This window comes from Mobula hypostoma, chromosome X2 (genome assembly GCF_963921235.1).
Source record: "Mobula hypostoma chromosome X2, sMobHyp1.1, whole genome shotgun sequence".
In the NCBI taxonomy this organism is placed as follows: domain Eukaryota; kingdom Metazoa; phylum Chordata; class Chondrichthyes; order Myliobatiformes; family Myliobatidae; genus Mobula; species Mobula hypostoma.
Window position 1 is genome coordinate 41,985,300 of NC_086129.1, and position 14,635 is coordinate 41,999,934.

The 14,635-nt window shown below is 44.5% G+C and overlaps 1 protein-coding gene across 4 annotated transcripts in view; it reads left to right on the forward strand.

The window, feature by feature from the left end:
- Positions 1 to 14,635, forward strand: part of LOC134340994 (transmembrane protease serine 4-like) — a 61,036-nt gene that overhangs the window by 5,201 nt on the left and 41,200 nt on the right. The window lies entirely within an intron of this gene.

Genomic DNA, 14,635 nt, shown 5'->3' on the forward strand with positions numbered 1-14,635 from the left:
TGGTTGGCAAGTATACCGAGGTGGGAGGGGAGAGAGGGGTTGCAGCAGAAATGGGCTGGGAAATGATGTGGGGATCAATGGAGGACTGCAGATTTTGCGATCTATGAAAGGTAGGTGAAGAACTAAATAAGGAAAGTGGGGGGGGAGGTGGAAACAGTGAGATGGAGGGGACTGAATAGGAGGTGTGTGTGTGTTGGGCAGGTGGAGTAGGAGGTGGAGGGCAAACTGGGTGATAGGGAGAAGGGGGCAGTTTGGGGAATGAGGTGTCTGTGTTGACCATAGGAACAGTGGGGAAAGTGAAGTAGTTGTTGGGATAGGTGAAAGTGATGGGGCTGCAAATGGAGGGGGCCAGAGGAGAATTTGAAGGGTGTGTGGGGGAGAAGTGGAGAGAAAGGGACAGGGGAAAAACTTGCCTGAAATTGGGGAGTTCAATGTTTATTCTGTTAGGTAGTAGGAAGACACTACAGCACCTTGTATTGCACCTGGGTAGCGTGCGCGCCCACACACGCACACACTGTGTCTTCCTTTCCTATCAAATTCCATCACCAGCACACCTTTGTCATCTCTTTTTATCACCCTCCTAGCCTTTGCCTCTACCCTTCCCTCTCCCACTCAACTCACCTAATTTTCCGTCCTGTCCGGATGAGGAGTTTTGGTCTGAAATGTTGACCACTCATTTCCCTCCACAGATGATAGGTTCTTGATTTTAAAGGCATCCAAGGGTTTCAAGGAGAAGGCAGGAGAATGGGGTTGAGTGGGATAATAAATCAGGCGTGATGGAATGGTGGAGTAGACTTGATGGGTGAATGGCCTAATTCTGCTCCTATATCTTGTGTAACTCTTCCAGTGCTCTGGTGTTCTCTTCTGGCCTCTTGTGCATCTTCAATTTTATCCCTTCATTGGTGACCAGGCTTCCAGCTATCCCAACCCTAAATGGTTAATTTTTTCCTTACACTATTTACTACTTTCTTCCTTTTAACAATGAGGCCTACCCTATTGACTAAACTTGTAGATATTTGATAACGTCCCTGAGTAATGTGTGCTAGGATTCCTGTGAGATGACTGGGCTAAACTGGTTGTAAAAGGCAATTTGTAATTGTAAGCAAAACAAGCTCTTGGTTGTCAAATTGGACTAATCTTGGGGAAGAAACCGATGGTTTCTCCATCCTCCTCCAGGATTTTGAAAATGACTTGCTAATAGTTCCAATGCTCTTTCTCTGAATTGTGGCAAAGTGATCTGAAGATCACTCGTAGCTATATAAACAGAGCAAAATAATGCAATTGCAACAAATGAGATACTGGAGGAACTCGGTGATCAGGCAGCATTTGTGGAGGGAACTGTGTGATAGAAACATAGAAAATAGGTGCAGGAGTAGGCCATTCGGCCCTTCGAGCCTGCACTGCCATTCAGTATGATCATGGCTGATCATCCAACTCAGAACCCTGTACCAGCCTTCCCTTCATACCCCCTGATCCCTTTAGCCACAAGGGCCATATCTAACCCCCTCTTAAATATAGCCAATGAACTGACCTCAACTGTTTCCTGTGGCAGAGAATTCCACAGATTCACCACCCTCTGTGTGAAGAAGTTTTTCCTAATCTCGGTCCTAAAAGGCTTCCCCCTTTATCCTCAAACTGTGACCCCTCGTTCTGGACTTCCCCAACATCAGGAACAATGTTCCTGCATCTAGCCTGTCCAATCCCTTTAGGATTTTATACATTTCAATCAGATCCCCCCTCAATCTTCTAAATTCCAGCAAGTATAAGCCTAGTTGATCCAGTCTTTCATCATATGAAAGTCCTGCCACCCCAGGAATCAATCTGCTGAACCACCTTTGTACTCCCTCTATGGCAAGAATGTATTTTCTCAGATTAGGGGACCAGATGTTAGCTTCACTCGTGTTTGTTAAACTTATTTTCTAAATAGCAGCTGCCATTTGAAACGTCACAAACATTTGTAAGTAAACTTTGGATTATATTGCTTTGTTTAACTTGGTTGTAAACGGAAGTCAGTTGTCAGTTCTTAAAATGTAAATGGAAAGCAGCTTGAAGCCAAAAAAAACGCTTTACAGAAAACTTTGTAAATGTGCTGTGTCTCTTTACAGACAAGGTCACTGCTTTGTTATTGCTCAAGAGAAGAGTACAAGATTTCTGTACAAACTCCCATGAGGGCAGTAGGTGGTTTAATTTGGGTTGTTGTTAACAAACTGACTCAATTTGCTTAGTTCGAGGTAGCTTGCAGAACCAGATGAATAATACATTTAGCATATCAAAAACCGTTTATAGTTGGAAGAGCTTTGTGTACTCCAAAATTAGCTTTACAGCATTAATAATAGCTCGCTAAGATCCACATCTCAATGGTTTGTAGACATTGTGTTAAAAGGATATTTAAAGGAAGTATCATGTGTTTGTGAAGCTATTCAAGTGAAAGAAAAGAGGTAAATGTAGGCAGCAGTTCACACTTATTAAGAATGGGGTAAGGTACATAAAGGAACATGGAAGAGGCATTCCTCCAGCTTCTGTTTCTGTGACTGACAACTTGTCTGTCTTTGTCTTTGGTATGTTTTAGTTTATAGGAATTGTGACTGTTTTGAAAATCATTAATCCTTTGTGCAATAAATCCTTCGTGCTATGGAAATGGTTTGTAACTAGGAAGTCCTTGGAGTTTTGAATGTGTAGATTTAACTGTATCACTGTAAATAAATGAACTGCGTCTTAAACTACCTTGTTAGCTGGAAGCATCTTCTCAGTAGGTGTGTGTGGGGGGACACTGCTCGAATAGTAGGTATTAGCAATTAAACTCGCCATAGAGAATAAACAGGGAAGTAAACTAGTCTTTGAAAACTGGGTAGTTACAGGATAATCTCCCTTTTGAGAGAGTAGTCATGGCTATTTGTATCCAATAGGACTTGAAGTCAACTTTTGATTTAGAACGATGTGGTCAGCAAAACCAGCACCATTGCGAATAGACAGTTGACGTTTCAGGTTAAGACCCGGAACTGTTGTTTCTTTCATCCGTTTAAGATACAGCCTTTGCATTCATTGAAGCCTTCTGGTTATTGAAAGTCCTAGACAGTGGATGTGAAGAAGATTCTTCCTATAGTGGGAGAGACTAGGACCAGAGGGATGTCCCTTTTAGAATAGAAATGAAGAGGAATTTCTTCAGCCAGAGGGCAATGAACCTGTGGAATTCATTGCCACAGATGGTTGTGGAGGCCAAGTCATTGGGTATATTTAAAGTGGAGGTTGATAGGTTCTTTGACTTGGCAGGAAAGACAGAGTCAATGGATGTTGTTTATTTGGACTGGATGGGCTCTTCCCCCCAGGGTTCTGAAAGAGGTGGCTGAAGAGACTGCAGAGGCATTAGTAATGATCTTTCAGGAAATATTAGATTCTGGAATTGTTCTGAAAGACTGGAAAATTGCAAATGTCACACCATTCTTTAAGAAGGGAGAGAGGCAGAAGAAAGGAACTTGTAAGCCAGTTAGTCCAACCTCAGTGGTTGGGAAGATGCTGGAGTTGATTGCTGAGGATGAGGTTATGGGGTGCTTGCAGGTGCATGATAAAATGGGCCAAAGCCAACAGGGCTTCCTCGGGGGGAAATCTGGCCTGACAAATCTATTGGTGTTCTTTGAGGAAATCAGCTGTTTCACCATTGTCCTGCTTGTGTTTATTTGGCTTTTCAGAAGGCCTTGACAAGGTGCTGCACATGAGGTTGCTAAATAAGATGAGCCCTGGGAAATTACAGGAAAAAATATCAGTATGGATAAAAGATTAGCTGACTGGCCCAAGGGAAAGAGTGGGAATTGTTACGTACCCCGTAACTGGGTTGCCAAACCAGCAGAAATGGATCACTCGGTTGGAGTCTGGAGTACTGGAACTAAGAAAGTTTTATTAAAGAAACAAGCAACACAGTAATCGAAAGGATAATAAATGCAACAGTTCAGCGATTATAAACACACATGTGCACAGAATTAAGATAACAGCATCAATCAAGCTCTGTCGTTGTCTAGGGGTAAATGACCAAATTTCAAAGTGACTCAAAGTTCAGTCCAGTTTAGTAGTTCAGTTCGCAGTAATCGTTTCCATGGCGATGGACAACGTGGGGGGGAGAGAGAGAGAGAACAGGAACAACTGATCATTCAGACACGGCTTCACTCACAGACCGGCGATTTTGGGCAGGTCCTTGGTGATGTCACCTGAGGTCACCGACTGTGACCCCTCCTCCAGATGCGGTCGATCCTCTGCAGTGAGCCCGGCACCCAGGCAAGGGCGGACACACACCGGGTTCCCGCTGATCGTACCTTTCCACCCTGTGCGTTGTCTGGTACTTCCCACCGACTCGTGAGAAGCGTACCGCTTCCAGGGTCTCGTTACCTCGGGTGGCGTGTGTGACCTGCCTTAGCGAACCGGTCCCTTTTTATCCCCCTGCTGGGGTATCGCCTGTCCATCACTTCAAACAGTTCAAGGTTCAAAGGGGGGAGCCGCTCCAGAGAGCTCTCTCTCCCCCGTCCCTTCATTACACATCTCCAGACGCTGCTCCATTGTTCCTTATCTCTCCTTCCCCTGAGGGCAGGTGGCAGACCACTTGCTGATGTCACTGATGCTAACCTAGGCTAGCAAACATCTTAGTTTTATGTGTATTCTCATCACACTTCCCCCCTTTTAAGGATTTTTACCGGGAGGTAAAAATTACAAACATGAATACATTATTTGATACATACACAAATATACATCTTTATCAGCTATTTGGCTAACACAGCGAGTTTGAAGCTTGTCAACACCTTGACAGACAGTCATCGCATTTTCTGTTCCTTTTACACGTGTTATTAATAATCCCTTAGACCAGGCTCCAACTCAGCAAACTTCATAGTGGCCAAAAACACTGATGAATTGCGACCAATGTAACCTCTCATTTGGTTTTGTCCCGGACCACAATAACAAGGGTCGTCCCATTCCGACTCAGTTTTCTCTCGCAAGGCCTTAGTAGGAGGGGGACGGGTATTGACCGCAGAGTTACTGCAAAACTTCCTGCAGTACCCCACCATCTCCAAGAGCCTTCTGAGGGCCCTCTTGTCTGTCGGGGTTGGGAGGTCAGCGATAGCCTGCACTGTAGCTTGCATCACTGCCAGCTGCCCCTGTGTCACCACAATTCCCAGGTAAGTAACCTTCATGTGGCCGAACTCATTTTTTTCAAGGTTCACTATCAAGCTGGCTTCAGGCAGCCGTATTAAATTGCCAATACACACCTCTGTGTTCCTCAGCCCTTTAGTCACTGAATTACTCATTAAATATGAATGTTGTTTACTAGGCTGACCTATTGTAACAACAATCACCCAACGTCCCAGTTCTTTGCATTGCCTCGGGACAATCAACCACACGGGTGCGAGTCGTTTAATTACTTCTTCTAAAGATTCGCTTTGTTCAGGGATTAAGGGAGAGACCTTATCAGTAGACCTGGCCAAAACAATAGCCTTCTCCCATCTGATCGATCCCATACTAATCTTTTCAAAATGGTTTTTTCCTCTTATCAGGGGGCCCCTAGCTTCATTGATTTCCACGCTAACACCGACTAGGTTTGTTAGCATATCAAAAGCCGGTGACCGTCTCAGTTCGCGTCGGTCATGATCAATAACATTTTTCCCCCTGGGCAGCCGGTAAATCTCTTTCATGATTCCAACAACTGTTTCCTCCAGCACCGCAAAATGTCCACTGGGGGGTACCTCGTGGGCCATGTTAAAAACCTCATCCCCATAACTCTTTTGCACCACCCCCCATTCCTCATCTGCGGATACTGTACTTGATTTCCCTTTTAGCACTTCCTCCTCCGCACAATAGCCTAGTAGTTCCCTTATCAAGGCTGTGTCAGAGAGAGCGGTCTCTGCCAAAACCATCAGCCCCTCGTCTCGCTCCTGCGTCTGCACAAATTCTTTCCTGGCTACTGCTACGTCCGTCCCAGCTCCCTCACTACCTCTTGTCTCACTACACCCCGTCTCATACAAGGTTGGCAGAAACTTTTCAGCTAAATTCACTATCGCGGGCCCGTGATGAACCTGTGAGTCCATGGGCGGGGCCTCAATGCTGGCAGGCTGACCTGTCAATCTCACGACTGGGAACACGATTCCTCCGGCGATGTCATTACCGAGCAAGACTTCCACGTCTTTCATCGGTAATTCGGACCTCACCCCGATCGTGACTAGTCCAGAGACCAGGTTGCTTTGTAAGCGTATCTGGTGCAAAGGGACTGACTCTGTCCCTTCCCCAATACCTTTGACCTCTACCTCCCCAGTCTGGGTCTCTGATCTAAACTCTAATACACTCTTCAGTGTTAGTGACTGACACGCTCCCGTGTCTCTCCAGATCCGCACTGGAACTGGTTTTAACCTCTCCTTCACTGACACCAGTCCGGCCGAGATAAACCTCTCGCGCCCTTCCTGGACTTTTTCAGACCTGTCCTTCCCTAGCGGTTCGCTTAACAGCTCGATACAGCCATTCAAAATTTCCGCTTTTCCTTTCCCCGTCTCCTTCCTTGGGGCAAAGCACCTGGACGCAAAGTGTCCGACTTTCCCACAATTATAACAGACGACCCCAGGAGACTTCCTACCAGACTGCTCCCGGTCTACCTTATCCTTTTCACTAGTCCCCGGCTTACTTTCTGACTTTTCCGGCGGACTCTCCCTGCCGTCCTGACTACCCTTCTGGTAGCCTTTACTCGGGGCAAATTTCATTTTATGCGTCAACGCATACTCATCCGCTAACTTAGCAGTTGCGGCTAACGTGGCTGCCTCTTTCTCATCGAGGTAGGGTCTCATACCCTCAGGGACACAACCTTTAAACTGCTCAATCAGGATCAGTTGTAGCAGTCTGTCATAATCCCCCTCTACCCCCTTTGAGGCGCACCAACGCTCACAATATGTCTGCATCTCACGGGCAAACTCCAAATACGTGCGGTCCCACTGTTTCCTCGCATTCCGGAACCTCTGCCGGTATGCCTCCGGGACCAACTCATAAATCCTGAGGATGGCCTCCTTCACCACCTCATACCTCTGGGCATCTTCCGCGGACAGGGCTGAGTAAGCTTCTTGGGCTTTCCCTTTCAGTACACTCTGAAGTAACACAGCCCACTTATCCCTCGGCCATTCCTGACTTATAGCCACTTTTTCGAAGTGGAGGAAGTACCGATCCACGTCGGTATCGTCAAACGGGGGAACCAGCCTCACCTCCTGGGTCGCCCGGAACCCTCCACCTTGGTTCGGCACGAGCCCCTGCTCGGCCCTTATCTTTAACTTCTCCAGCTCAAATTCCCTTTCCCTCTGTTTCCCTCTCTCTTCTCGCTCCCATTGCCTCTCTTTCTCCTCTCTCTCTAACTGTCTGTCCCTCTCTTTCTCTTCTCTCTCCAACTGTCTTTCTCTCTCTTGCCTTTCCACCTCTCTCTCTCTCCTGCCTTTCTAACTGCTTCTCTTCGTGTTCTAACTGCCATACCCGGAACTCGTGCTCGAGTCTCAGTTTTTCAAGCTGTACCTGTACCGCATCTCCAGCAGGTTTTTCAATAGACACCACCCCCAGCTCACCTTGGGGAAACACACCTTTAGATACATAGTGCTCTACAATAGCTCTGTGTATCTGCTCTCTCCTCATTGTCGACTTCACCTTAGCAAGATTCAACCGTTTGGCCACAGCTACCAATTCCGATTTCCTGGCATCCTCTAATGCCTCCAAGGTCGGCGCCTTTATAAATTCCTCGGCCTCCATTTCTGCTGTTTGTCTTTTCTTTCTTTCGGGAATTTTAACCCAATCAATTTACTCCGTCCCAAATTTAGCGTTCAAAATCGCGGACGAGAACCCCACTTATGTTACGTACCCCGTAACTGGGTTGCCAAACCAGCAGAAATGGATCACTCAGTTGGAGTCTGGAGTACTAGAACTAAGAAAGTTTTATTAAAGAAACAAGCAACACAGTAATCGAAAGGATAATAAATGCAACAGTTCAGCGATTATAAACACACATGTGCACAGAATTAAGATAACAGCATCAATCAAGCTCTGTCGTTGTCTAGGGGTAAATGACCAAATTTCAAAGTGACTCAAAGTTTAGTAGTTCAGTTCGCAGTAATCGTTTCCATGGCGATGGACAACGTGGGGGGGAGAGAGAGAGAGAACAGGAACAACTGATCATTCAGACACGGCTTCACTCACAGACCGGCGATTTTGGGCGGGTCCTTGGTGATGTCACCTGAGGTCACCGACTGTGACCCCTCCTCCAGATGCGGTCGATCCTCTGCAGTGAACCCGGCACCCAGGTAAGGGCGGACACACACCGGGTTCCCGCTGATCGTACCTTTCTACCCTGGCCGTTGTCTGATACTTCCCACCGACTCGTGAGAAGCGTACCGCTTCCAGGGTCTTGTTACCTCGGGTGGCGTGTGTCCTGCCTTAGCGAACCGGTCCCTTTTTATCCCCCTGCTGGGGTATCGCCTGTCCATCACTTCAAACAGTTCAGGGTTCAAAGGGGGGAGCCGCTCCAGACAGCTCTCTCTCCCCCGTTCCTTCATTACACATCTCCAGACGCTGCTCCATTGTTCCTTATCTCTCCTTCCCCTGAGGGCAGGTGGCAGACCACTTGCTGATGTCACTGATGCTAACCCAGGCCAGCAAACATCTTAATTTTATGTGTATTCTCGTCACAGAATAAAGGGGTCTTTTTCTGGTTGGCTGTCAGTGACGAGTGGTGTTCCACAGGGGTCAGTGTTGGGACTTCAGAATTTGATAGGTTCTTGGTTAGTAAGGTGTCAAAAGTTACAGGGAGAAGGGAGGAGAATGGGGTTATGAGGAATAATAAATTGGCCATGATGGAATGGTGGAGCAGTCTTGATGGGCTGAATGGTGAAATGGTCACCAATCTCGATAGGTGAAATTTTGAGGGTACAGGATCTTTATGTTCCTGTGAGGTTGAAAGGAAAGGTTAAAAGTTTTCAAGGGATATAGGAAACTTCTTTTGGAAAAAGAGAGGGATCTACAATAAATATAGGCAGCTTTGAGTTAAGGAGGTGCTCGAGAAATATAAAGAATGTAAAAAGAATCTTAAGAAAGAAATTAGAAAAGCTAAAAGAAGATATGAGGCTGCTTTGGCAAGTAAGGTGAAAATAAATCCAAAGGGTTTCTACAGTTATATTAATAGCCAAAGGATAGTGAGGGATAAAATTGGTCCCTTAGAGAATCAGAGTGGATGGCTATGTGCGGAGCCAAAAGAGATGGGGGAGATTTTAAACAATTTCTTTTCTTTGGTATTCACTAAGGAGAAGGATATTGAATTGTGTAAGGTAAGGGAAACAAGGGTAGTTATGGAAAGTATGATGATTAAAGAAGAGGAAGTACTGGCATTTTTAAGGAATATAGAAATGGATAAGTCTCTGGGTCCGGACAAGATATTCCCTAGGACATTGAGGGAAGTTAGTGTGGAAATAGCAGGGGCTCTGACAGAAGTATTTCAAATGTCATTAGAAACTGGGATGGTGCCAGAGGATTGGTGTATTGCTCATGTGGTTCACTGTTTAAAAAGGGTTCTAAGAGTAAACCTAGCAATTATTGGTCTGTGAGTTTGACGTCAGTGGTGGGTAAATTGATGGAAAGTATTCTTAGAGATGGTGTATATATAATTACGTGGACAGACAGGGTCTGATTAGGAACAGTCAACATGGATTTGTGCATGGGAGGTCATGTTTGTCAAGTCTTATTGAATTTTTTGATGAGGTTACTAGGAAAGTTGACGAGGGTAAAGCAATGGATGTTGTCTATATGGACTTCAGTAAGGCCTTTGACAAGGTTCCACACAGAAGGTTAGTTAGGAAGGTTCAATTGTTAGGCATTAATATCAAAGTAGTAAAATGGATTCAGCAGTGGCTGGATGGGAGACACCAGAGAATAGTGGTGGATAACTGTGTCAGATTGGAGGACGGTGTGTAGTGGTGTGCCTCAGGGATCTGTACTGGGTCCAATGTTGTTTGTTGTATATATGTGTGTGTGTATATATATATAATATATTTATGATCTGGATGATGAGGTGGTAAATTGGATTAGTTAGTATGCAGATGATACTAAGATAGGTGGTGTTGTGGATAATGAAGTAGGTTTTCAAAGCTTGCAGAGAGATTTAGGCCAGTTAGAAGAGTGGGCTAAAAGATGGCAGATGGAGTTTAATGCTGAAAAATGTGAGGTACTACATTTTGGTAGGACTAATCAAAATAGGACATACGTGGTAAATGGTAGGGCATTGAAGAATGCTGTAGAACAGAGGGATCTAGGAATAATGGTGCATAGTTCCCTGAAGGTGAAATCTCATGTGGATAGGGTGGTGACGAAAGCTTTTGGTATGCTGGCCTTTATTAATCAGAGCATTGCGTATAGGAGTTGGGATGTAATGTTGAAATTGTATAAGGCATTGGTAAGGCCAAATTTGGAGTATTGTGTACAGTTCTGGTCACCGAATTAGAGGAAAGATGTCAACAAAATAGAGAGAGTACAGAGAAGGTTTACTAGAATGTTACCTGGGATTCAGCACCTAAGTTAAAGAGAAAGGTTGAACAAGTTGGGTCTTTATTCTTTGGAGTGTAGAAGGTTGAGGGGGGACTTGATAGAGGTGTTTAAAATTATGAGGGGGGGGGGATTGATCTGCTGGACGATGCTGAGGATGTTCTATGAGTCTGTGGTGGCCAGTGCTATCATGTTTGCTGTTGTGTGCTGGGGCAGCAGGCTGAGGATAGCAGACACCAACAGAATCAACAAACTCATTCGTAAGGCCAGTGATGTTGTGGGGATGGAAATGGACTCTCTGATGGTGGTGTCTGAGAGTAGGAGTTTGGTGTGGACTAGAAGGGCCGTGATGTCCTGTTACCGTGCTGTAATTGTTATATGATTATAATGGCCTAATTCTGCTCCTATGTCTTATTGCTTATGATTTAAGTTTTCTGTGCATAACAACAAATGAAGATTTAAAATATATTTTGAACATTTCTAGTACATTTTTTGTTCTTCGACCCAAAATACTTTGAAGAATGAAGGTTATTGCCTGAGAACTGAGAATAGTTTGAAAAGCGAAATCTCTCTAACAGCTTTTGAATGAGGCCTGATTCATGAGACCTCATTCATTCTGAATGTAAATGCAATGAAACGGGTAGATGTTTTGCTAACCAAAAGACTTTGGTTTAGATCGTTAGCTAAAGAACTGGAAGTGAAATAAGTATTTACTCACGCTGAGTTGCAACCTGCATCTCAGTGAAGTGTGCAGCAAAAGCGGATGGAATGGAAATGGTCAGCTGAATGAAAACTTAAGGGGAAAGCCTTTACGGGGGGTACAGGGAAAGAGCTTCTCGTATGTGCAACTGTGTGTGCCCAGGTGCAAAGAGAAACATCCTTGCAGCAGTGTCATAGGCCCATAACATCAGATGGATTTCATTTGCAAGAAATCCATAAACTAAACCTAAAACAAATTTTACAAGAAAGAATGCAATTGGAACAAAAAATCCATTTTGCTGTAAAGTGATCAGAAGTGGTTATAGTGCTGCTAAACTGTAGTGCTTAGTGTTTTGGTGGTTGGTTCAAAAACTAAATGGCTGAAGACATAGCTGCTCTTCAACACAGGACTGTAAGACGGGGCAGAATTGGACAGAGTAGGCGAAAGGTCAGAAGTGTTAGATGGAATACAGGGTAGGGAAGTGTATGGTCATACATTTGGGTAGAAGGAATAAAGGCATAGAATATTTTCTACATGGGGAGAAAATTCAGAACTCGTGCAAAGGAACTTGAGTACTCGTGGAGGACTCCCTAAAGGTTAACTTGCAGGTTGAGTTGGTGGTGAGGAAGGCAAATGCAATGTTAGCATTCATTTTGAGAGGACTGGAATATAAGACCAAGGATATAATGCTGAGGCGTTATAAGGCATTGGTTAGACCACACTTGGAGTAATGTGAGCAGTTTTGGGCCTCATCTTTGAAAAGATGTGCTGACATTGGAGGGGGTCCAGAGCAGGTTCATAAGAATAATCCTGAGAATAAATGGGTTAATGGGCATTTGATGGGTCTGAGCCTGTCCTTGAGTTCAGCAGAATGGTGGGTGGGGGAGGGGGGAATCTCATTGAAACCGATCAATTATTATGTGGGACTTCAGGTTTCTGAACCTCCTTCCCAATGATATGATGGCACCAAAGGCGGACTAACTGAATGATACTTTCAAAGAGCGGGCACATGCGTGATAAGCCAAATTGTTACTTTCTTTGATGGGTGAGGTATTTTCACTGATGGATCAGATGATGAAATTGAACCTTGTTGAACATTTCCTCAGTGACACGATTTCTGGAGTTCAGATATCTCCAATGGTTTGTGAAAAGACTCAATGTTTTAGGAACACCATCAGACTTCTGAATGAATGAAGAACCTGCACATAAACACTACCTCACTATTTTTGCTCTTTCTGCACAACTTATTTAATTCATTTTTAAATATATATTTCTTGTGGTTTTTTTGTATTGCATTATGCTGGCACAAAGCAACAAATGAGCATGATATTTATCATATTTAACTTTGCTTCTGAAGATTTGAAAGTGATGTCAGCTTGTGGTTTGGATTGATATTAAAATCCTTGGCCAAAGTCCAAGTTTATTGTTGTACAGGTGTGTGTGTTGAAACCATAGTTTCCTCATTCAGCTCAACAAGCGTTGCTGGTTTTAGTACACATTTATCCATATACTACTAAAACTCTCACGCTCTGTCTGTCTGTTTGTAACCTCCAATTAGCGCAAACGGTGCATTACAGCGGCACTTTTTTTGGCTAAATCGAATTAAAATGCGCTAACTTACAGAATGCAGGCAAAGTTCAGGGTTATATATTCATATAAAATTGCTCATTCGCCAAAATCACAGGCTCCCTTTTATTCCGAGAGCCGATCTGCCATCATGGACATCGGGACACAACAGCCTGATGCATGCGCACGGCCAGCCTCAGCAGCAACACCTACCGGAGCAAAAGGGCAGGGCAGCTCTATTTCGAGGGGTCACATTCTGCCAATCACCATCAGCATGTGCAGGATTGGGACAGATCTAACTGCCACCCATCAGTAAGAGATAATTAAATCTTATTGTAATGATGTACTTCGAGACACCCATAAAACCCTTTGCTGCAGGCAAAAGACAGCGGTGACTATATCATGTCCATTTAGGAGAGCACCAACCACATCATCTAGAATAATCAGCATCCTCTGGTGTTCATGCTTCGTATCTTCTATCCAGCATTAGGGTAAAAAAAAATGGTCGGCCTAATTATGCCGCGTGGAAAGGGAAGGGAGACATTATGGTCAAGAGATGACGCCAAACATCCTCGAGAAGCGGCAAGGAGAGGGAGAGAACATGAATCAGATGAGGCCAGGGCCGCAGGACTCCAGGATCAAAGAGTCAGGACAAAAAAAGATGAGAGAAGAAGAGACCGAGGAGGAGAGGCATGCACGTCTCTAGGATCAGAGACAAACAGCAGAAGAGATGACGAGACGGGGGATGAAAGGGCTGCATGTCTCCAGAATGACAAAAACAGGCACAGGAGGAGGATAGAGGAGGAGACAAAGGAGCTGAGAATTTCATGTCTCCAGGATCAGAGACAAAGAACAAACAGTGGAAGAGATGAAGAGATGGGGGTTGAAAGGACTGCATGTCTCTGGAATGACAACGAGAGGCCCAAGGGTGGTGGATAAACCAGAAGTGATGCCATCAAAAGTGTCCTTTGTTAAACAAGGAGGAGCTATATTTGCTTTGCTATGCGTCGTTCTCCTTTAATAAACTGAGGTTTTGTACTTCAGTTTCCAAAGCAAAGCGATACCAATAGCATTCAGGAAAATTTAATGTTCATTCTGGTCACATCAGACTGCACTACCCTTCTCTCAAAGGGCGCCCCAACAGGTCATCCCATTGTCTAGTGACACTTAAATGTGAAAGGACAATGTTTCTCATTTTTAAGCTTTGGAAATGAGGAAGAAACCCCAAATTTTGGCAAGTTTGGATTTTCAAAGCTTTTGGGTTTCAAGAGGAACTAAGATTTTAAGCTGAAGTGTTGTGCTAACGAGTAAGGGGAATTTCAGAGGAAGGCATCTTCTGTGCTGATTGCAAGTATAAGTCTGGCAAGCATTTGTTCTTGTAAGTACTGCAAAAGTTTTGAAAATTCCCCAACTATTGGAGTGGAATTTAAATTTTGAGCAGGGTGAGAAATGTTTATAAAAATGGAATTAATTTAGTATAGAATAATTTGGGTTGGTCTGTGTGAGTCAGATCACTTGTCTGTTTCAATTGATCTCAGGTGCTGCTTCCTGCAGGCTCAAAGCATGGCAGCACCTGCTGTATTTGGGTTATGAGCATTGAACTTGTGGACATCTGTACATACAAACAGGCTTTATAATAATAAATCCAAAAGTCTGACTTGTGTAGTTTCATCGGTTGCAATTCTAATTTTTGGATCCAGTTTCATGCTACTGGAGTCTATTTTGGAAGGGACTCGTGTGGAGCTTGCCACCTCTGGTCTGCTGTGCCTGTCTCTTGGAGAAACATTGGAATCCATCAGGTAGGACATGAGATCAGGCATGAGAGGAATAATGATCCAA